Consider the following 24,744-nt stretch of genomic DNA (forward strand, 5'->3'; position numbering starts at 1 on the left):
GTACCTACTTTTTTTTTAAAAAATGAAATAGCTCACGGACTGCAAAGTGGGTTCGAAGGTCTCGAATTTTAAAGTCTTAAACTTGAGTGCTTGGGAACGAGAGAGTGAATGAACCCTTTCTGCATGCACTGACGGGATATTCAGCCATGATCTCATCGCTGCTGAGAAACTCGGAACTCAATTTGGAAAGTGTCACCATTTTTGGGGTCTCCCCGTGCACAAGTTGCCTGCAGAATTCCTGAAATGAACCAACAGTGGGGTCACTTTAATAATGAATCCATCGACTGTAACGTAATCTGGAATTATAGTCCCTTAAACTTGAAGGGGGTATAATTCTGGAATAAAGACTGTGTTTTAGGCCGAGACTTAAATGTGAGGGGGCAGGGGGCCATTTGAATTCAGTTTGCTGTGAGTAGTGATTGTTGGATTCGTGTGTGTGATCCTCTCTCTCTCTCTCTCCTTCCCAACTACTGGGATATGAGAGAGAGAGAGAAGGACAGAAGAGTGGGGTCGGGGGGAGGGGGGGGGGGGGGTAAAATGGAGATGTAAGAGAGAGAGGTTGGAGGGAGAGGGAGGTAGTGAAAAGGAGAGACTTTCTCTCCCTTTCTGCCTTCTATCCATTCTTGCCTCTCTCTCTCTCTGTCTCTCCAGCATTCTGCCGCTATCTGTCCATCTCTCTCCAGCTTTTTAGTGTCTCTTTAAACCTTTAATCAACGAAACCTTCCCACAAACTGCAATGGGGAGTCTCATCACATCTTTCTGGGGATACCCTGATTTGGGAAATAAATAGAAATAAATGCTGGGAGGGTGATTGTAAAAAGTCTCCGGACGGACCAGGCAGCTGGTTTCCCAGTTTAAAGAGGGAAGTGTAACTTTCTGGGGACAGTGGACTCCAGACTCAGAATACCCGTGGCATTCAGGGGTGGGGGTATTTTGGGGAGGGGGGGGGGGGGGGGGGGAAAGATGGAAGAAAGGATATAGCAGGCAAGGGAAGGAATATGTCTCTCCCCCATCCCCCCGCTCACCTGCCTGTCCCACCCTGTCAGGATCACATTGCTGGTTGTGGGATCACATTGCTGGTCAGTGGCCTGCAGCCTTTCCTGAACTGTCAACTTAGTGACCACGCACTATTTAAAATTAAACTTGCTCACTGAATGTGAAGCAGTCGGGAATGGGTCTGAAATGAATAGGCCGCAGCCTGGGTACAGGTTTGTCCTCAATGGTGGTGTTTGTGTTTTAGACAGGGCGGTGGGATAGGAAGGATTTCTGAGGGGGGTTTGGGGATAAATGTCCCTGCCTCAGTCACCCCAGCTTTCTATCTGTCTCTCTCCTACTTTCCAGCCATTTCTTTCTACATTTCATCTTGGACTAAATGTAATAGAGAACCCCAATGTGATTTGTCGAGAGAGTGGAGGGAGAAAGAGAGTGAAAAAGAGAGGGCGGGGAGAGAAAGAGAGAGAGAGAGAGCGGAGGTAAAGAGATATAGTGCAAAGGGGAGGGGGACAGAGAAAGACAGAGGGTGGAGGGAGAGTGAGTGAAAAAGAGGGGGAGCGAGAAAGACAGAGAGGGCGGTGGGAGAGAGAGTGAAAAAGAGGTAGAGAGAGAAAGAGAGAGAGAGTGGAGGGAGAAAGATATAGTGACAAGGGGAGGGGGACAGAGAAAGACAGGGTTGAGGGAGAGAGAATGAAAAAGAGAGGGGGGGACAGAGAAAGACAGGGTGGAGGGAGAGAGTGAAAAAGGGGGAGAGAGAAAGAGAGAGAGAGAGGGCGGTGGGAGCGAGGAGTGAAAAAGAGAGGGGGTGAGAGAAAAGGGAGGGTCAGGGGAAACGGAGGGAGAGATGTGGGGTGGAGTGAGGGGGTGATCAGGCACAGGGTCTGGGGGTGGGGGTTCTGTTGTGCACAGTCACGGCCCAGTTACATTATCTTTTAGAAAGTGCGATTTTACACAATCCTGAGACAGTCGATTTGAAAATGCCCTGAGACAGCCCTGTCCTGTCCTGAGACAGTCTATTTGAAAATGTCCTGAGACAGCCCTGTCCTGTCCTGAGACAGTCTATTTGAAAATGTCCTGAGACAGCCCTGTCCTGTCCTGAGCCGAGTGGATTTGAAAATGCCTCCAGAGGGAAAGAAGCCCTGAGAGAGAAAGAGAGGGGGCGTGGGAGAAATTGCCTGTCTCACTCTTCCCCACCGCATACCCCTCCCCTCACCGAGCCCCTCTCTCCAGCTATTTCTCTCTCTTTATTTCCTCTTCCAATAAAATGATAAAAACACCAATGTGATTTGTCGTTATTTGAATGGGGAGGCTGGTGGGGGTGTGGAATGTGTGTGTGTGTGGGTGGGGGTGTGTGGAGGGGGGCGGTTGAGTGGGAGGTTAAGAGAGACGCAGGATATGGACTGGGCTCCTGTCTCCATCATGTTTATTTTTTGTGGTGCACACTGCAACGTGTGAACATGAACGTATCGACTTTCATAATGTTGCCGAGGTGCTGGGATTGAATTTGTAAATGTGAGGCTGTGTAAGGGCTTGTTTCTAATCCCGGAATATCTCCTGTGCTGAAGACGGACTGATTAGTGAAGTGTTGGTGATTGGGGGGGGGGGTTAATTCAGCTCACTGAGTTCTCCAAAGTCTCCAAACTTTGCCCCACTCCCCTCACCCCACTGTCAGCTTTAAAGAGGGACTTTTCGTTGAGACAATTTGCCAATTGCACAGTGCCCGTGTTTTACTGGAATGTCACTGTTGTGTGTGGAAAGGCCCACCCAGGGCAGCGTTTGAATCGTATTGTACTAAGTTTCTACTTGTCAAATTCTCAGTGTCTGTTTCTTTCCCCATCTTTCTCCCTGAACCGGAGAAATGGGTGAAGAGAGAGGCGAGGGGAGAGAGCGAGGGAAACAGGAATAGAGAGCAGAATAGAGGTGGAGTTTGGTGGAAGGGTCAAAGAGGGGGTGGGGGGGTTAGACACCTGGGGGTCTCAGGGGAGTGGGGGGGGCGGGGGTCTGTGTAGATTCCCGGATTTGGGAATAGGAATAAATGCAGGGAGGGCGATTGTAAAAAGTCTCCTAACGGACTGGGCAGCTGATTTGCCCAGTGTAAAGAGGGGAGGGTAACTCTTTCTGGGGACAGAGGGGATGTGTCTCCTGACTCGGAATCCAGATGGTGTTCAGGTTGGGGGGGCTCGGAGAGAGAGTGTTGGTACGTGGGTGAGGGATGGAAGATGACAGCAGACAGGGGAAGGAAAGTGGCTTCAACCAGGGCCCATTTTGTCTGGTTCTGACCCCCGATCAAGGTTTGATTTTAATATCTGACGGACAAAGAAAGCATGAGTGAAGGAGGGATGGGTTTGGAGGTGTGAATGAGGTAGGGATAGAGAGACAGAATGAGGGATAGAGAGATAGAGAGAAACACAAGGGAAGGGGTCGGTCTCCCAATCTGTTCTAGTCTGGTTGGTAACGGTGATATTTGTGTGTGTGGATGTTGCTGAGAGATTGTGGAAGTGGGAGGCTGGAGGAGCTGGGCTGTTATAGGGGGAAACAGGGAGAGCTGTAGGAAAAGAGGGAGAATGAGAGAAACGGGGAGAGAGAGCCTCCTGGCATCTTGCTAGGCATGCAACAAACTGGAATTGCAACAGTGACCAAAGAAATGGTTCATGGTCAGCAATATACTGTTGAATTTTTGAATTAAAAGTACCTAAATCTGTATACTGGAGACAGAGAGACAGACAAAGAGAGGGTGGATGGACAGAGAGAGAGAGAGAGAGAGACAAACAGAATTTGAATTTTGAAAGACTGCAATGTGAGCAGGAATCTTTGGGCAAGGGTATTTCTCCAGAGCATGGCTGGATGGACTGAGGCCTACTCCACAGGCCGCACTCACGTGAGTTGTCTCTTTATTGCAGCCCCGGCCTTGCACTTAGACACAAACACATTAAACCTTTGGTGGGCGGCAAAGAGTAAAATACAAATCCTGAATATGAAGCTGTCTAATTTAGTTCCAAAATAACAGGGGTTATATTAAATCTGAGCGTCCCAGGGGTGGGGGTGGGGCGTGCAGTACGGGGGGGGGGGGGGGGGGGGGGGGGTGCATTTCACTGTTTCAGCCACTCTCTGCAATCTGGTAGAGAGAGAGAGAGAAATCTCAGATCAGAAACTCTGAACTCAATTTTGAAAGTGGTCATCATTTGTTGGGCTCTCCCTGTGCACAGGTTGCCGGCAGAATTCACAAAATTAACGATAGTGGGGTCACTTTTAAAATGGACCCATTGACTGTAAAGTAATCTCGATTGCCCGGAATTAAAGTCGCTTGACTTGAAGCGGGTATAATTCTGGAATGAAGTCTGTATTTTAGGCCGAGACACAAGTATGAGGGTGAAATTACATTCGCAGGAGGTCATTTGAATTCAGTTTGCTGTGGTTGTGAATGTTGGATTCCTGTGTGTGACCCTGTCTCTCTCTCTCTCTTTCTCCTTCCCAACTATTAGAATGATCGAGAGAGAGAGAGAGAAGTACAGAAAGAGTGTGGGGCTGGGGGGTAATGGAGATTAGAGAGAGGTAGAGGAGAAAGAGATAGGGTGGAGGGAGAGGGAGGTCGTGAAAAAGAGAGGCTTTCTCTCCCTTTCTGTCTTCTTTCCAGTCTTGCCCCTCTCTCTCTCTCTCTGTCTCCCCAGCTTTCTGCCACTATCTGTCCATTTCTCTCCAGCTTTTTAGTGTTTCTTTAAACCTTTAATCTAAGAACCACACCACAAACTGCAATGAGGAGTCTCATCACATCTTTCTGGGGATACCCTGATTTGGGAATAGAGAGACTGAATGAGATAGCGAGAGAGAGAGAAAGAGAAACACAAGGGAAGCGGGAACTGTCTCTCAATCTTTTTTATTCTGTGGTTTCTAACAGATTATTGTAGGTGGATGTTGCTGAGAGTTTGGGTGTAACAGAGAGGGGGGATCTTGGCCTCTTGCTGTGCTACAAGTTTAAACATTTTCCTGCGTTTTAGTTAATTTTCTCCCTCTTTTCCCCAGGAATTTGAAATTTGAAGACTGCAATGTGACCAGGAATCTTTGGACAAAGGCTGTTCTCCAGAGGACAAGTGGATGGACCGAGGCCGATTCCACAGGCCGCACTCACGTGAGTTGTCTCTTTATTGCAGCCCCGGCCTTGCACTTCGACACAAACACATTAACCCTTTGGTGGGTGACAAAGAGTAAAATACAAATCTGGAATATGAAGCTGTCTAATTTTGTTCCAAAATAACAGGGGTTATATTAATTCTGAGCATCCCGGGTATGTATGGTGGGGGTGGGGAGGGATTTCACTGTCTCAGCCACTCTCTGCAACCTGGTAGCAAATGTCAACGACACTCAACACTGCCGACTGCACATTCTGGGATCTTTCTGTGTGCCAATGGATTTCGTTTTAAAAAGGTTTTTCCTCGTTTTAAGAGGCAGTTTAACTCTTTCAGAAACTGAAGGGACTTCTCCAGGGATGTTCCAATCCACACATGACACGGGGTTGGGGGAGTTAGGTGCAGTGGGGAATGGGGCTCCCAGCAGGAGTGAGGGGGGTTGGGGGGGGGGAGGAAGCACAGTGTCCCATCTGGTTAGGTCCAGATTGCTGCTGCTGTGGGATCTTGCTGTTCACTCGCAGGCCTGTGGCCTTTGCCCGCGCAGCAACAGTGACCACAACTCTCAGTCTCTCTCTCCCACCCTCTCAGTCTCTCTCTCTCTCTCCCACCCTCTCAGTCTCTCTCTCTCCCACCCTCTCAGTCTGTCTCTCTCTCACGCCCCTCTCAGTCTCTCTCTCACGCCCCTCTCAGTCTCTCTCTCACGCCCCTCTCAGTCTCTCTCTCACGCCCCTCTCAGTCTCTCTCTCACGCCCCTCTCAGTCTCTCTCTCCCACCCTCTCAGTCTCTCTCTCCCACCCTCTCAGTCTTCAGGGGATGTCCCGGAGGACTGGAGAATAGCCAATGTTGTTCCTCTGTTTAAGAAGGGTAGCAAGGATAATCCCGGGAACTACAGGCCGGTGAGCCTTACGTCAGTGGTAGGGAAATTACTGGAGAGAATTCTTAGAGACAGGATCTACTCCCATTTGGAAGCAAATGGACGTATTAGTGAGAGGCAGCACGGTTTTGTGAAGGGGAGGTCGTGTCTCACTAACTTGATAGAGTTTTTCGAGGAGGTCACTAAGATGATTGATGCAGGTAGGGCAGTAGATGTTGTCTATATGGACTTCAGTAAGGCCTTTGACAAGGTCCCTCATGGTAGACTAGTACAACAGGTGAAGTCACACGGGATCAGGGGTGAACTGGCAAGGTGGATACAGAACTGGCTAGGCCATAGAAGGCAGAGGGTAGCAATGGAGGGATGCTTTTCTAATTGGAGGGCTGTGACCAGTGGTGTTCCACAGGGATCAGTGCTGGACCTTTGCTCTTTGTAGTATATATAAATGATTTGGAGGAAAATGTAACTGGTCTGATTAGTAAGTTTGCAGACGACACAAAGGTTGGTGGAATTGCGGATAGCGATGAGGACTGTCTGAGGATACAGCAGGATTTAGATTGTCTGGAGACTTGGGCGGAGAGATGGCAGATGGAGTTTAATCTGGACAAATGTGAGGTAATGCATTTTGGAAGGTCTAATGCAGGTAGGGAATATACAGTGAATGGTAGAACCCTCAAGAGTATTGAAAGTCAAAGAGATCTAGGAGTACAGGTCCACAGGTCATTGAAAGGGGCAACACAGGTGGAGATGGTAGTCAAGAAGGCATACGGCATGCTTGCCTTCATTGGCCGGGGCATTGAGTATAAGAATTGGCAAGTCATGTTGCAGCTGTATAGAACCTTAGTTAGGCCACACTTGGAGTATAGTGTTCAATTCTGGTCGCCACAGTACCAGAAGGATGTGGAGGCTTTAGAGAGGGTGCAGAAGAGATTTACCAGAATGTTGCCTGGTATGGAGGGCATAAGCTATGAGGAGCGGTTGAATAAACTCGGTTTGTTCTCACTGGAACGAAGGAGGTTGAGGGGCGACCTGATAGAGGTATACAAAATTATGAGGGGCATAGACAGAGTGGATAGTCAGAGGCTTTTCCCCAGGGTAGAGGGGTCAATTACTAGGGGGCATAGGTTTAAGGTGAGAGGGGCAAGATTTAGAGTAGATGTACGAGGCAAGTTTTTTACGCAGAGGGTAGTGGGTACCTGGAACTCGCTACCGGAGGAGGTAGTGGAAGCAGGGACGATAGGGACATTTAAGGGGCATCTTGACAAATATATGAATAGGATGGGAATAGAAGGATACGGACCCAGGAAGTGTAGAAGATTGTAGTTTAGTCGGGCAGTATGGTCGGCACGGGCTTGGAGGGCCGAAGGGACTGCTCCTGTGCTGTACATTTCTTTGTTCTTTGTTCTCTCAGTCGCTCTCTCCCGCCCCTCTCAGTCTCTCTCTCTCCCACCCCTCTCAGTCTCTCTCTCTCCCGCCCCTCTCAGTCTCTCTCTCTCCCGCCCCTCTCAGTCTCTCTCTCTCCCGCCCCTCTCAGTCCCCCTCTCCCTCTCAGTCTCCCTCTCCCTCTCAGTGCCCCTCTCCCTCTCAGTGCCCCTCTCCCTCTCAGTGCCCCTCTCCCTCTCAGTGCCCCTCTCCCTCTCAGTGCCCCTCTCCCTCTCAGTGCCCCTCTCCCTCTCAGTGCCCCTCTCCCTCTCAGTGCCCCTCTCCCTCTCAGTGCCCCTCTCCCTCTCAGTGCCCCTCTCCCTCTCAGTGCCCCTCTCCCTCTCAGTGCCCCTCTCCCTCTCAGTGCCCCTCTCCCTCTCAGTGCCCCTCTCCCTCTCAGTGCCCCTCTCCCTCTCAGTGCCCCTCTCCCTCTCAGTGCCCCTCTCCCTCTCAGTGCCCCTCTCCCTCTCAGTGCCCCTCTCCCTCTCAGTGCCCCTCTCCCTCTCAGTGCCCCTCTCCCTCTCAGTGCCCCTCTCCCTCTCAGTGCCCCTCTCCCTCTCAGTGCCCCTCTCCCTCTCAGTGCCCCTCTCCCTCTCAGTGCCCCTCTCCCTCTCAGTGCCCCTCTCCCTCTCAGTGCCCCTCTCCCTCTCAGTGCCCCTCTCCCTCTCAGTGCCCCTCTCCCTCTCAGTGCCCCTCTCCCTCTCAGCCCCTCTCCCTCTCAGCCCCTCTCCCTCTCAGCCCCTCTCCCTCTCAGCCCCTCTCCCTCTCAGCCCTCTCCCTCTCAGCCCCTCTCCCTCTCAGCCCCCATCGTTCTCCCAGAATGAGAGAAATTGGTGAAGAGAGAGAGAGAGAAAGGGAAACAGGACTAGATGGGAGAATAGAGGTGGAGTTTGGTGGGTGGGCCGAGGGAGCTGTGGGGGGGGTGGGTTAGAGAGACAGTATCTGGGGGTCTCCAGTGTGAAGGTGCCCAGCTCCCAGTCCCAGGCAGGCGGGGGTGGGGGCTCTGTCACACCCTGTGGGGATTCCCTGATTTGGGACTAGAAATAAATTCTGGGGGGCGATTATAAAAAGTCTCCTAAAGGAATGGGCGGCTGATTTCCCCAGTGTAAAGAGGGCAGTGACGTGATGACTTTGCATTTCTCCCTGTGTCTGTTTCTCTCTCTCTGTCGCTCTGTGTCTGCGTCATTTTCTCGTTCTGTCAACACCTCTCTGACTGCCTAACTCTGTCTCTCTCTTTGCCTCTCTCTCTCCCTGTCTCTGCGCCAGTTTGTCATTCTGTCTCTTTCTCTGACTGCCTCTATCTTCTGTCTGTCTCTCTCTCTCTCTCCCCCTGTCGGTCTGTCCCTCCGTCCCTCTGCCTGTTTCTGTCCCTCTGCCTGTTTCTGTCCCTCTGCCTGTTTCTGTCCCTCTGCCTGTTTCTGTCCCTCTGCCTGTTTCTGTCCCTCTGCCTGTTTCTGTCCCTCTGCCTGTTTCTGTCCCTCTGCCTGTTTCTGTCCCTCTGCCTGTTTCTGTCCCTCTGCCTGTTTCTGTCCCTCTGCCTGTTTCTGTCCCTCTGCCTGTTTCTGTCCCTCTGCCTGTTTCTGTCCCTCTGCCTGTTTCTGTCCCTCTGCCTGTTTCTGTCCCTCTGCCTGTTTCTGTCCCTCTGCCTGTTTCTGTCCCTCTGCCTGTTTCTGTCCCTCTGCCTGTTTCTGTCCCTCTGCCTGTTTCTGTCCCTCTGCCTGTTTCTGTCCCTCTGCCTGTTTCTGTCCCTCTGCCTGTTGCTGTCCCTCTGCCTGTTTCTCTCTCTCTCTCCCTCCCATCTTTGTCTTCAGCTTGTGAAGTATCAGAGAGAGATAGACAGAGTCAGACAGAGAGAGAGAGAAGCCAGAGGGGCAGGGAGAGGGAAGAGGAAGATTGTTGGATGGTGGTCTCTGCTGCACAGCCAGGGCACAGACCCCCACCTCCCCACCCCATATTCCTCACCCCTCCATGGTGTCCACACACCTTAAACCTAAATAGACAGAGAGAAAGGGCGGGGGGAGAAAACAGGGTGAGGGAGAACCAAACTGAGAGGGGGTGGGGAACGTTGGGGACTCAGTTGTGGTAATCGATACTGGATCTTGGAGCGGGTTGAGACCTCCTCCGTTGTGGGGCTGCCCGTGGGATCCTGCTGTGCAGAATGGTCTTCATTGTAACTTTAGTCATTAGTACATTGACTGGGTGGGGTGGCGGGGGGGGGGGGGGGGTGTAAGGTTTTGGGTTTTCGTTCTGTAATCATGAAAATTAAACATGTCCAGTGTGGTGGACACTTATTCTAAATGGGAAGACAGGAGATATTCCGAGGACATTTCAATCCAGCTCTCACAAAGGGCCTGGAACGGGAAAGGCTGCGATTGGGGCCTGGTTCAATTTACCAATCGCACAGTGCCCGTGTTTTACTGGAATTAATGGGAAAGGAGAGAGAGAATGGGAAAGGAGAGAGAGAGAGAATGGGAAAGGAGAGAAAGAATGGCAAAGGAGAGAGAGAATGGGAAAGGAGAGAGAGAGAAAGGGAAAGGAGAGAGAATACCATAAAGGGGGAGAGAGAGAAGGGGACGGAGATTGGTAACGGTGCCTTGGAGTCTTGCTGGGCAGAGATGACCCACAAAGTGCCTCCCGAAAGAAGCAGCCGCTGGGTTTTAAATCCATCCTCCACTTGTGAAGCTGGTGGGAGAGGGAGGGGAATTGAAAGTTGTTTAAGGTGAAGTTTATTCCTGGATAATTCTGCTGGCAGTTGTCCCCAGACGGGGATGAATTGAGGGATTCAGTGCGATGTGCAGGAAGCATTTTGAGTTTATTGAGGTGTTGACTGGATTTCTCTCTCTCTCTCTCTGTCTGCCTGTCCACATTTTGGACCATCTGTGAATTTTATGTTTATAAAGACCCACCCTGGATAATGTTGCTGTGCAGCTTGTTTTAAAGAAGGATACAGCTCTGGGGAGGATCAGAGGATGTGGGGGGGGGGGGGGGGGGGGAACAGGTTAGTGAGTCAGATGGTCAGCCGTGATGATGAATGGCAGAGCAGCTTGGAAGGGCCGAATGACCGTCTCCTGCTCCTGGTTTCAGTGTTTAAATTGTTCCCCTGTCCGTGAGAAGGTTGTGTGTGTGTGTGTGTGTGTGTGTGTGGAATCGAGCTGTGTACTCGCCTGGTCTGGCTCCCTATTACTTACAAACACCCGCGAGCTCACTGTAAATGTAAAAGATTGAGGGAAAGAGGGAGGCTGGGAGAGGGAGAGGCAGGCAGAGAGAGAGAGAGAGATGGGGAAATGGAGGGAGGGAAGGGCAGCTGAACAGGGAGGGGGGGGTGGTGAGGGGCTCAGGAAGGGTAGTGGAAAGAGACAGAGTGTAAGGGGGGGGTCCACCTCTGCCGTGCGACTGTTACTGGGATCTTGCTGTGCGGAAGTGCCTTCATTGCGACTGTAATCGATTCATTGACTGGAGGGGGTTTGGGATGTGGTTGTGGAATGTTAAACATTGAAACATGCCCAGTGTGGCGGCACTTTATTCAGAATGAGAAGACAAGAACATTTCGAAGGACATTTCGATCGAGCGGTGACGAGGGCCTGGAATGTAAAAGGCGGTGACTGGAAGCGGGCTTAAATTGCCAATCAGAACGTTCGCCATGTCACATTTACATGGAAAAGGCCAGGGACCATTTTAATTCACTTTGCTAAGTTTCTGAGTGCAGAATGTTCTTGTCTCTCTGTCTCTTCCAGATTTCTCTCTGTTGGAGAGAATTGGGCGGTTGCGACACCCAACGTGTGGTAACATTCAAGGCTCTGGGCCTAGTGCTGGGCAGAGGGATGGGAGCAGATTCGAGTATTTACACTTGTCTCTCCAGGCTTGGTGGGTGGAAGGGCCGGGTCTGTGCGGTCTGATTCTGTGCAGATCAGGCTCAGAGAGGGATAGAGAGAGAGAGAGAGAAATGAAATGAGAGAGAGGGAGAGAGAGAAATGAGAGAGGGAGAGAAATGAAATGAGGGGGAGAGAGAGAAATGAAATGAGAGAGAGGGAGAGAGAAATGAAATGAGAGGGAGGGAGAGAGAGAAATGAAATGAGAGAGGGAGAGAAATGAAATGAGGGGGAGAGAGAGAAATGAAATGAGAGAGAGGGAGAGAGAAATGAAATGAGAGAGGGAGAGAAATGAAAAGTGAGAGGGAGAGAAATGAAAAGTGAGAGAGGGAGAGAGAGAAATGAAATGAGAGAGCGGGGAGAGAGAAATGAAATGAGAGAGGAAGAGAGAGAAATGAAATGAGAGAGAGGGAGAGAGAGAAATGAAAAGTGAGAGAGGGAGAGAGAGAAATGAAATGAGAGAGAGGGAGAGAGAGAAATGAAAAGTGAGAGAGGGAGAGAAATGAAAAGTGAGAGAGGGAGGGAGAGAAATGAAATGAGAGAGAGGGAGGGAGAGAAATGAAATGAGAGGGAGGGAGAGAGAAATGAAATGAGAGGGAGGGAGGGAGAGAAATGAAATGAGAGAGGGGGAAGGAGAGAAATTAAATGAGAGGGAGGGAGAGAGAAATGAAATGAGAGGGAGGGAGGGAGAGAAATTAAATGAGAGAGAGAAATGAAATGAGAGAGAAAGAGAGAGATGGAGGCAGAGGTAAGTGATGGAAGTTGAAGGCTGGGGATGTGAAGGGGATCTGAAGGGGTGGGGGAGAGAGACAGAGTGTGGGAGGGGTGTCCTGCACCATCGTGGTACTGCCTCATGTACACTGGCTGGAGGGGTGATTGGATCTGATTGTGCAATTAGGACAGAGATAGGGGAGAGTGCAAAGCCAGAGGGAGCGGAGAGAGAGACAAGAATCGTGGATGGGGGTTTCCTGGTGTAGAGTAAGGGTCCAGCGCACTCCCCCCACCCCCTCCCCTTGCACCCACACACAAGCCGCCCCATGTTCCTCGCAAGGCGACACTGTCCACACTGGGGGGGTGGGGAATATTGGGGGCTGTGTGGGTGAAAGAGAGCCAGTGAGGCGATGGGGTGGGAGGGGGTATCCAGAGACAGCAAAGCAGAGGTGGACATTGGTTGGTGGGTCAAGGGAGGGGGGATAAAGACACCGGATCTGACGGTCTCCAGTGTGGGATCTTGCTGTGTGAGGCTGAGGGCAATATTGACGTAGGGCGGTGGGGCTGGAGAATCAATCTCCACTTGGGAGAGGCGAGCTTTGATCAGGAATAGTCAGCGTGGCAGAGGGAGGTCGTGCTGAACAAATGGGACTGAATTATTTGAGGAGGTGACCAGATGAGGGTGGTGCAGTTGATGTAGTTTATCTGGATTGCAGCCAAGCCTCTGACAAGGCCCCACATGGGAGACTGACAAAGAAGTCAAATGCACATGGGAGACCGGGTAACTTGGAAGCAGAACTGAGTTAGTGATAGGAGACAGAGGGTGGTGGGAGAAGGCTGTTTGTGTGACTGGAGGCCAGTCACAGAGTGAAAGATGTTAACAGCATGGAAACGGTCCCTTCGGCCCAGCTTGTCCATGCCGCCCAGTTTCTATCACTAAGCTAGTCCCACTTGCCCGCATTTGGCCCATATCCCTCTGTACCCACCCTGCCCACAGATGGGAGGGTTCCAGCCTCCCTAGACCCCGCCACACATTCTTCGCACAACAACTGCGGCAATTCTCACCTCAAACACTTTTTTTTTCAAATCCGGCCGATACCACATTGCAGTGTGTGTGTGGGATCCTGCTGTGCGAGGATGAGGGACATATTGAAGTGGAGTAAGAGGGGGTAGTTTGTTTGGAGAGAGGTAAATGTTCTAGGGTGTTTGTGGGATCGGACTGTGTGCTGCCACTGTACCATGGAACATACTGACTTCCGAGTGTTTGTGACAGAGGGAGAGGTGACTGATGGAAGGGGAAGCGTCAGGATTAATACTGAAGGAGGAAACAGCAGCAATCCTGGAGCCAGTGGCTCGGGAGACATTATCTTTGACTTTAATGAGTTTTTGACAGTAAAATTCTCTCGTCCCACATTGTTGTAATGAAGTAAAGATGCTCCATCTGTGCCGTAATGGAGTAGCAGGTGCTAAATCGGTGTTGTAATTAATACTTGTGCTCCCTCAGTGTTGTAATTGGGTATTGGGTGCTCCGTCAGTGTTGTAATTGGGTATTGAGTGCTCCGTCAGTGTTGTAATTGGGTATCGGGTGCTTCCTCAGTGTTGTAATTGGGTATCGGGTGCTCCCTCAGTGTTGTAATTGGGTATCGGGTGCTCCGTCAGTGTTGTAATTGGGTATCGGGTGCTCCCTCAGTGTTGTAATTGGGTATCGGGTGCTCCGTCAGTGTTGTAATTGGGTATCGGGTGCTCCCTCAGTGTTGTAATTGGGTATCGGGTGCTCCGTCAGTGTTGTCATTGGGTATCGGGTGCTCCGTCAGTGTTGTAATTGGTATCGGTGCTCCCTCAGTTGTAATTGGGTATCGGTGCTCCTCAGTGTTGTAATTGGGTATCGGGTGCTCCCTCAGTGTTGTAATTGGGGTATCGGGTGCTCCCTCAGTGTTGTAATTGGGTATCGGGTGCTCCCTCAGTGTTGTAATTGGGTATCGGGTGCTCCCTCAGTGTTGTAATTGGGTATCGGGTGCTCCCTCAGTGTTGTAATTGGGTATCGGGTGCTCCGTCAGTGTTGTAATTGGGTATCGGGTGCTCCCTCAGTGTTGTAATTGGGTATCGGGTGCTCCGTCAGTGTTGTAATTGGGTATCGGGTGCTCCGTCAGTGTTGTAATTGGGTATCGGGTGCTCCCTCAGTGTTGTAATTGGGTATCGGGTGCTCCGTCAGTGTTGTAATTGGGTATCGGGTGCTCCCTCAGTGTTGTAATTGGGTATCGGGTGCTCCCTCAGTGTTGTAATTGGGTATCGGGTGCTCTGTCAGTGTTGTAATTGGGTATCGGGTGCTCCCTCAGTGTTGTAATTGGGTATCGGGTGCTCTGTCAGTGTTGTAATTGGGTATCGGGTGCTCCCTCAGTGTTGTAATTGGGTATCGGGTGCTCTGTCAGTGTTGTAATTGGGTATCGGGTGCTCCCTCAGTGTTGTAATTGGGTATCGGGTGCTCAGTCAGTGTTGTAATTGGGTATTGAGTGCTCCGTCAGTGTTGTAATTGGGTATCGGGTGCTCCCTCAGTGTTGTAATTGGGTATCGGGTGCTCCCTCAGTGTTGTAATTGGGTATCGGGTGCTCTGTCAGTGTTGTAATTGGGTATCGGGTGCTCCCTCAGTGTTGTAATTGGGTATCGGGTGCTCTGTCAGTGTTGTAATTGGGTATCGGGTGCTCCCTCAGTGTTGTAATTGGGTATCGGGTGCTCTGTCAGTGTTGTAATTGGGTATCGGGTGCTCCCTCAGTGTTGTAATTGTAAAGCAGAGCGGAGCGGCTGAAAGGGTCGCAGTCCTCAGCAACGGCAGGGAGCTGGATAGACACGATAGGTACAGGAGGGACAGAGGTGCAGGAAAGGGGAGTTGCCTTTTTCATTAAGGGGAGCGTCACGGCAGTAGTCAAGAGATGAAATAACCGAGGAATCATCCAGCGATGTTTTGTGGGTGGAACCAAGGATGGGATGGTGACCTCATTGGGACTACCCAAATAGTCAACAGGAATTAGAAGCTGAAATATGCAGGGAGATTGGGGAAACTTGCAGGGTAGGGGGAGTCTGAGGGGGAGAGGGTGGGGGGGGGGGGGGAGTCTGAGGGGGAGAGGGGGGGTGGAGTCTGAGGGGGAGAGTGTGTGGGGGGGGGGAGACAGAGAGGGTGGGGGGGGAGACAGAGGGGGGAGGGTGTGGGGGGGGGGGGGGGGGAGAGACAGAGGGGGAGAGACTAAACACCAGTCCTGGAGTGAGCAGGGAGAGTGGGGGAGGGGAAAGTGTCGGATATCTATCAGGGTTAATTCCTCCTCATCATGTGCCAGGCTCAGCCTAGTACAGTTTGAGTTGGTACACTGGGCACACATGAAGGTGGCGAGGATGAGCAAGTTTTTCAGGGTAGACGATAGATCAACGTTCTGGCGTTGATGGATCCTTTTAATGTGGAGGCACTCGGAGCCCCCCCGTGTGTGGAGACTTGGGTCACTGACATGGCTGGGTTTCTCAAGCTGGAGAAAATAAAGTTTGCCTTGAGGGGGTCAATGCTGGGGTTCTCTCGGAGGACGCAGCCGTTCGTCGACTTTCTGGGGGCAAATTAAAGTGTCGGCAGAAGCAGCACTCTGAAGGGGGGGGGGGGTAGGTGCAATATGGTTAAGGGATGTACAGAAGGGGTTGGGTGGGAAATGTCTAGTTTACCATGTTGATGGCTATGTTATTATTACTTTTGTTATTGTTTTGAAACAACTAAATTGTTGCAGCGTCCGGTCGTGTTTATAAAATGGGTTTTATAAAACAGATTGGGGGCAGTCCCAGAATGTTGCTATGCCTTTATTATTTCAATAACGCTTTGCTTTAATCAATTTCCAGCTTTCTCTTTCTCTCCCCGAGGAGAGTTGATTTTGAAGCTTGGGACGACGCAAAGAGAATCTTTCCTCGGCGAGGAATCCTCAGACAGGAGTTCTAACCTGAGAGAAACAGAATAAATGTCAATGTGTCTTTGTCCGTCATTATTGGCGTTTCATGATTCTGATGGGTACTCAAGCGTTGGGCTCTTTTGTTTTTGGGAAGCGGGGGAGGCGAGGGTTGGGCGAGTTGTTCCAGTGAATAAGATGTCGTGTGGGAGCAGGGGGGAACGCAGGAGGGGTCTGGTGTGTTTAGTAAATTAAATAGTGGATTTGCACCTTCATTTCATTTGAACTCTCCCCATGTGGGTCAGGGTTTTGTAAGGGGGGGGGGGGGGGGAGAACCCCCACCCCCCAGCTCTGTATCCACATTGGCAATAAAATGTGTAAACAACCAACCTGACCTGAGGATTATGTTTTTTTTCCCCAGGGGAGATATTTTTTGGGGAAATGAGGGGGCAAATTTGGTTGGGGGTCAATTTGAGGGAGCTAATTGGGGGAGGTCAATTTGAGGGAGCTAATTGGGGGGAGGTCAATTTGAGGGAGCTAATTGGGTGGAGGTCAATTTGAGGGAGCTAATTGGGGGGAGGTCAATTTGAGGGAGCTAATTGGGGAGTCAAATTTGAGGGGGGGGGGGGCAAATTTGAGGGGGGCAAATTTGAGGGGGGGGGGCAAATTTGAGGGGGGGGCAAATTTGAGGGGGGGCAAATTTGAGGGGGGGCAAATTTGAGGGGGGGCAAATTTGAGGGGAAATTTGAGGGGGGGCAAATTTGAGGGGGGCAAATTTGAGGGGGGGCAAATTTGAGGGGGGCAAATTTGAGGGGGGCAAATTTGAGGGGGGGCAAATTTGAGGGGGGGGCAAATTTGAGGGGGGGCAAATTTGAGGGGGGGGCAAATTTGAGGGGGGGCAAATTTGAGGGGGGGGCAAATTTGAGGGGGGGCAAATTTGAGGGGGGGCAAATTTGAGGGGGGGCAAATTTGAGGGGGGGCAAATTTGAGGGGGGCAAATTTGAGGGGGGCAAATTTGAGGGGGGGCAAATTTGAGGGGGGGCAAATTTGAGGGGGGGCAAATTTGAGGGGAAATTTGAGGGGGGGCAAATTTGAGGGGGGCAAATTTGAGGGGGGCAAATTTGAGGGGGGCAAATTTGAGGGGGGCAAATTTGAGGGGGGGCAAATTTGAGGGGGGGCAAATTTGAGGGGGGGCAAATTTGAGGGGGGGCAAATTTGAGGGGGGGCAAATTTGAGGGGGGGCAAATTTGAGGGGGGGCAAATTTGAGGGGGGGCAAATTTGAGGGGGGGCAAATTTGAGGGGGGCAAATTTGAGGGGGGCAAATTTGAGGGGGGCAAATTTGAGGGGGGCAAATTTGAGGGGGGCAAATTTGAGGGGGGCAAATTTGAGGGGGGGGGCAAATTTGAGGGGGGGCAAATTTGAGGGGGGGCAAATTTGAGGGGGGGCAAATTTGAGGGGGGAATAAACATGGGGGGGGATAAACTTGGGGGGGATAAACTTGGGGGGGATAAACTTGGGGGGGATAAACTTGGGGGGGGATAAACTTGGGGGGGGATAAACTTGGGGGGGGATAAACTTGGGGGGGGATAAACTTGGGGGGGGATAAACTTGGGGGGGGATAAACTTGGGGGGGGGGATAAACTTGGGGGGGGATAAACTTGGGGGGGGATAAACTGTGCAAAAAACCCAGAATGAGGCCATTGCCCTGATCATCAAACAGCAATCACTCCACCGCTGAGATAATTTGTGGAAGCAAATTTCGTTGCTGGAGTTGAATCTTCTGACTCTTTACAACGCTTGCCTCCCCACTCAAATAGTGACCAGCTGTGTCGAGGCTGTGTCCAATTCTGGGGAGCCCATAAATATAGGATAGTGTGAGAACAAAACAAAAAAAAATCGCAATGGGCAAAGTCAAGAGAAATGTGCTCAGCAAACAACCTGGATCTGCATTGTTACCAGTCAGGCTCCGGAGCACGCGTTGGAGAATGGTATTGAAATCAGCGCCTAGTTTCATTCCATTGATTGATTGAGTGATTTGATTTATTGTCACATGTACCGAAGGACAGTGGAAAGTATTTTTCTGCGGCCGAGGGAACGTACACAGTACGTACATCGTAGACAAAGTGAATAATTGACAGAGTACATTGACTAATGGTACATCGACAAAGTGATTGGTTAGTGCGGAACAAGGGGCCAAACGAAGCAAATACAAGAGGAGAATAGGGCATCGTGAACTCTCCCCTATCTGAATCCTCCTGAAGCACACTGACCTGCGGTTTTAATACACCCGAAGACTAAGCAGACACCGTTCTCTGGTGTAGAACATTATAAAGCTGGATGTGTCTCTTTGCAGCCTCTTAGCGTCCTCTCCTCGTCTTCCAGTTTGTATTCCAGTTTGGCGTTGTGACATCAGCAAAACTAGATACATTATTGTGTTGACTTTTCGTGCAAGTCATTGGTATAGATTGTAAATGGTCCCATCAAAGATCCTGAAAGCACTCCGAGTCTGAGAGCCGGCCAATTTTTAAATGCCCCACATAAGGTGCGGCGGTGGGATTGTTAGTGGACTAGTAAAACCACAAACAGGGGGAGAAGCAAATTACTGCCGATGCTGTAATCTGAAACAACACAGAAATTGCTGGAAACACTCAACAGGTCATCATAGAACTTACATTCGGCCATCGGTTCTGCGCCAGCCCTTGGAAAGAGCACCCCACTCATGCACACACCTCCTCCACCCTATCCCCTTCGCCCAGTAACCCCAATTCACCTTTTTATCGACACTAAGGGCAATTTAGCACTGCCAATCCACCTAACCCGCACATGCTTGGACTGCGGGAGGAAACGGGAGCGCCCGGAGGAAACCCACGCAGACACAGGGGGAGAACGTGCAGACTCCGCACAGACAGTGACCCAGCGGGGAATCGAACCTGGGACCCTGGAGCTGTGAAGCAACTGTGCTAACCACTATGCTAGCGGGCTGCCCAACAGCCTGGGTGGCGAGAGAACCGAGCTAACGTTTCGGGTCCGGGTGACTCTTTCTCCAGGGTCTCTGCGGGTCAGGGTTCGACACCAGATGTTTTTGATACTGTCATTCAAGCTCTGTTTATGGGCATGATCCCAATCAATTGTCGTAAAAACCTATCAGGTTCACTGATGTCCCTTAGGCAAGGTGATCTGTCGTCCTTACCAGGTCGGACCTCAATGTGACTGCAAATGGCCAAGCCAGCAACTGAGCTCAAAGGCAGTTGCGGATGATGAATAAATGTTCACCCAGTCCGTGAGACCCACATCCAGTCACCCCAGCATCTGGTGATGGCCACAAGAGGAACCGACCAACACGGGAGGATTACAGCTTCAATCAGTGGAGACAAGCTCAGTATCCTGACTGTGAGAGACGCGCGAGTTACAGACTCTGCCACCTATCTCTGCGCTGTGAGCCACAGTGTAACTAACAGAGGGAGACCCCATACAAAAACCTGCACCGTCTTACCAAGCCGCTTTGCTGTGTCTGAAATATCGGCGTTTCATGAGGCCGGATGTGGAATTCCATGGAAAGGGGGAACGAGAACAAAACGTAGCGAGAAGGGGAAGATTTAAAAAGGGTGAAACATGAAGAGAGTTGGAAATACGGTCGAAGGGGAAGCGTTAACATGCAAACCGGAATTTCCGACTGAAAGAAGAATGCGTAAAGATACGTAAAAAAACGCACGTTCTGAAACAATGAAAAGAGAAAAGTACAAAAGTGAAAAATAACGAGTGTGATGCATAGAGTGAAGGATCAGGTCAAATCATAAATGAAGCGACTCAGACATAATGTAAAACGGCCTTTGTTTTAACATCATTCAATCTTCCTTGATAATTCGACATGTTATGGCTTGAAAAACGGCGTTTGAAGAACTGCTATTGGATATTGCTCGTTACGTAAATCTACACCCTTTCCACAGTTCTGTCCATATAAATTACTCCCACTGGGAACCCCGCCAGAGGGCGAGGTGGTCCCAAGGTATTTCCTGTTATCAACTTTAAATTATCGACAAAGGACTCGCGGCAACTCTGCGAGCTGCCGTCCCGACAACAGCTTGTTCAAACTCTGATACACATTGTCTGCCCTGTGATAGTGGAGGTCTTTCCCAGTTTGTTATTGCTGCCTCAGCAAGGGTCCTGGGATCTGTATTTCCCGAACCTTTTCCTGAAATCCACAATGAACATCAAACTGTTTTCTTTCAGTTAGTCAGGATGTGGTTATTGCTGAGGCTCAGAATGTTTACAATTTAGATAAATGACTTGGATGATACAGAGAGATGTAGGAAAGTAAATGTTGAAGAGGACCTTAGGGGCCTATAAAAGGGCATGGACAGGGTAAGTGAATGGAGAAATGTCTGGCAAACAGACTATAATGTGGAAAATATGAAATGACTAATTTTGGGAAGTAGACACAGAGAGAAGCTCATTATCTGAGAAATTGCAGTGGACTGAGATTCAGAGGGATCTGGGTGTCCGAGTGCCTGAATCACAAACGTCAGTTTCCAGGTGCAGCAAATAATGAGAATATTGTTATTTATTGTGAGGTGAATTCATCACCAAAACATGGAGGTTATGCTTCAATTATAGAGGGTATGCGTGGGATCACATCTGGAATATTGTGCAGTAGGGTGCGATTTGTTGCAAGTTTATAATGGTCCCCGACTGTAACTATCACTGTGGAGGCTGGATTATTGTTTCTTTGCTGAGCACTAACTGGAACTCTGACTGTTGAGTTTTTGTACAGGTCCCGCTATATCTGTTGCAGTGTGGGCTGCAAGGCACAGAGATACAGTGCGCTATCAGACATCAGCGTGTTGCCTATCATTAGCTCGCTAAGTTTCGCAGTTTTGTTTAAGGTTGCTGAAACGCGATCGGTGATGTCAGGGTGTCTGTAAAGGTTCTTTCCTAGAACATGAAGAATGTATTGTGGAGACTTCCCGGGACTCTGACTGTACCAGTACACATACGGGTTAGGAGCGCTCGTCTTCAAGTTGCAGGTTAGTGTGACATTACTTTCCTCTTCAATCTTTATTTCTGCATCCGGCTGCTCCACTGTATCCTGGTGGCTCCAATCTGACATAAAAAATAGATTAAGAACAACAATCAGTATCAACCCCAAATTGATCAACTTAATCTTCACCATCACCATTATGTTCACCAACAATAACATCTGGGTTACAGCAGCCAGGAGGAAAATGGAGTTTTACTGGGAAGGAAATACATACTGAGGAGTGAGATAATGATGAGCATCTGAGCGAGCTGGTTCCCCATGATCCTTCCTGAGTCTGGAACTCTGCAGTGAGAGGAATCCACTGTCAGAGAAAGAAATACAGATCCCCGGCCCACAGCACTGCTGATCGACCAATGGCAGAGGCAGCAGTTTTTCCAATGACACAATTGGGTCAGAGCGAGAGCAGCAACCGAAAGCTGTGGGCGGGGATACCGCAGTCTCAATATTGAGTGCGTGGTAACCCTCAGCTGCGCTCGGAGCGGAAATAGGAAGGGATGAATCTGCAGAAGACTGTGACCATCCCGCACCTGTTCACTGCTCCAGCCACTGAGAACAAATCGAGCGGGAGGGACATAAAGCAACCGAGGCCCCTTTAAACACGGCTTCTGACACTAGACACTGCGTCACTGGATCTGCAAATAGTCTGCCTGTCAATGTAGAGCATCAAAAGAGCAGAAGGATAAACTAATTTGCCAATGTTTGTTCTCCATTGGCCTGGATGAAATTAACCCGGCTGATGGAGGTAAACCCCTATTAACTGTATGGGTCTGTGTAAATTCCCATCAATCTGTTAAACTGTACTGATGAGTATAATCTAGTACTTAATGTGCAAGAGCACCGCCGAGAAACGTGTCTGATTGAATGGCTCAGTGAATGAACATAGAACATAAGAGCGCAGTACAGGCCCTTCGGCCCTCGATGTTGCGCCGACCTGTGACACCTCTCTAAAGCCCATCTACACTATTCCCTTATCATCCATATGTCGATCCAATGACCATTTGAATGCCCTTAGTGTTGGCGAGTCCACTACTGTTGCAGGCAGGGCATTCCACGCCCTTACTACTTTCTGAGTAAAGAACCTACCTCTGACATCTGTCCAAATCTATCTCCCCTCAATTTAAAGCTATGTCCCTTCGTGCTAGACGTCACCATCCGAGAAAAAAGGCTCTCACTGTCCACCCTATCTAATCCTCTGATCACCTTGTATGCCTCAGTTAGGTCACCTCTTAACCTTCTTCTCTCTACCAAAAATAGTCTCACGTCCCTCAGCCTTCCCTCATACGGTCTTCCCTCCATACCAGACAACATCCTGGTAAATCTCCTCTGCACCCTTTCTAATGTTTCCACGTCCTTCCTATAATGCGGCGACCAGAATTGCACGCAATACTCCAAACGCGGCCGCACCAGAGTTCTGTACAGCTGCAACATGACTTCATGGCTCCGAAACTCAATCCCTCTATCAATAAAAGCTAACACACCATGCGCCTTTTTAACAACCCTCTCAACCTGGGTGGCAACTTTCAGGGATCTATGTACATGGACACAGAGATCTCTCTGCTCATCCACACTACCAAGAATCTTACCATTAGCCCGTACTGTGTCTTCCTGTTATTCCTTCCAAAATGGATCACCTCACACTTTTCTGCATTAAACTCCATTTGCCACCTCTCAGTCCAGCTCTGCAGCTTATCTATGTCCCTCTGTAACTTGTAATATCCTTCCGCACGGTCCACATCTCCACCGACCTCAATGTCATCTGCAAATTTACTCACCCATCCTTCTACTCCCTCCTCCAGGTCATTTATAAAACTGACCATCAGCAGTGGCCCCAAAACAGATCCTTGTGGCACACCACTAGTAACTGGACTCCAGGCTGAACATTTCCCATCAGCCACCACCCTTTGTCTTCTTCCAGCTAGCCAATTTCTGATCCAAAATGCTAAATCACCCTGAATCCCATGCCTCCGTATGTTCTGCAATAGCCTACCGTGGGGAACCTTATCAAACGCTTTACTAAAATCCATATACACCACATCAACTGCTTTACCCTCGTCCACCTGTTTGGTCACCTTCTCAAAGAACTCAATAAGGTTTGTGAGGCACAACCTACCCTTCACAAAACCGTGTTGACTATCTCTAATCAAATTATTCCTTTCCAGATGATTATACATCCTATCTCTTGTAAACCTTTCCAAGACTTTTCCCATAACAGAAGTAAGGTTCACTGGTCTATAGTTACCGAGGTTGTCTCTACTCCCCTTCTTGAACAAGGGGACGACATTTGCTATCCTCCAGTCTTCTGGCACTATTCCTGTAGACAATGATGACATAAAGCTCAAAGCCAAAAGCTCAGCAAACTCCTCCCTAGCTTCCCAGAGAATCCTACGATAAATGCCACCCGGCCCAGGGGACTTATCTATGGGAATGGGAATGAAATGAGTCAGAGTTATAGAAGGCGAGAGGGACCCGGGCTCTGTCCAGCTCATTGTTCCACCCAGACACAGCAGGGGGGCAGGCCTATTGTGACATCACTCAGGATACTTCTGCTGCTGGTCTCATGTGACTTTCCAATTATCATGTTTGGGCTTTTCTCCCTCTGATGGTGGATTCTGTTCAGTCCCGTTCAGAATGAGGGTTACTGAATGGACTTAAGGTTTATAATATAGTAATCTTTATTGTCACAAGTAGGCGTATATTAACACTGTAATTATTGATTTGTATGTCAAAACACCAATGTCAGGAATGAGAATTGACTATTTAAATCTGGATTCTACTCATTATTTCTTTCCCTGGTCCAGGTCCAATATATTGCACTGGAATATCCCAGAGCTGGAACAGGAATGCAGTGCGTTCTGGTTTTCCAGTCTCCTGAATCATCCCCAATCGTCGTTCGCAGACAACATGAAAATGGGCGGTGTGCTAAATAGCGAGGAGGAAAGGTTTAGATTGCAGCATGATATAGACGGACGGGCCAGACGGGCAGAACAGCGGCAAATGGAATTTAACCCTGAAAAGGGTGAGATGATGCATTTTGGGAGGACTAACAACGCGAGAAAATACATAATGAACGGCAGGACGCCAAGAAGTATAGAGGCAACATGAACCTTGGGGTTCATGTCCGTAGATCCCCGAAGTCAACAGGAAAAGTAGATAAGGTGGTTCAGGAGACACAGGGGGTACTTGCCTTTCTTAGCCCAGGCATGGAATATAAGAGTAGGGAGGTTATTATGGAGCTGTATAGAACGCTGGTTAGCCCGCAGTTGGAGTATTTTGTGCACATCTGGTCGCCACATTATGCGAAAGATGCGATTGCACCAGAGAGGGTGCAGAGGAGATTAATGAGACTACGTATATTTAAGAAAATCATTGGATATATACTAAGTGCTTGGAGGTGATTCTGAGAGATGCGAAAAGGTCATGATATATGAATATAGGTTTTTCCCTTTCTATTTAAGATAGATAGTTTTTTGAAAGATAGATAGTTTTTTGAAGAATAAAGGGATTAAGGGTGATGGTGTTCGGGCCGGAAAGTGGAGCTGAGTCCACAAAAGATCAGCCATGATCTCATTGAATGGTGGAGCAGGCTTGACGGGCCAGATGGCCTACTCCTGCTCCTAGTTCTTATGTTCTTATTAGTGTTATTTTAGCAGTGTCATGATAACAAAAATCAACCTATAGCGTGATTTAATGGGAAAAAAGTGCCGTTTTGCGCGCAATTGGCAGGATGTTTCTCAAAGGCCGCATTGGCGAAATCGCAGCCCGTAATTAAGGGCACTCAGTGTTGGGAAGTAGCCCCCA

At 49.7% G+C, this 24,744-nt stretch overlaps 1 gene segment (V, D, J or C); it reads left to right on the forward strand.

Annotated features, from left to right (window-relative positions):
- Window positions 1–24,744, forward strand: part of LOC140418168 (T cell receptor alpha variable 38-2/delta variable 8-like) — a 30,290-nt gene that overhangs the window by 2,821 nt on the left and 2,725 nt on the right. Inside the window, exon 5 of the V gene segment in view lies at window positions 5,014–5,119.

This window comes from Scyliorhinus torazame, chromosome 5, assembly GCF_047496885.1.
Source record: "Scyliorhinus torazame isolate Kashiwa2021f chromosome 5, sScyTor2.1, whole genome shotgun sequence".
Classification (NCBI taxonomy): Eukaryota; Metazoa; Chordata; class Chondrichthyes; order Carcharhiniformes; family Scyliorhinidae; genus Scyliorhinus; species Scyliorhinus torazame.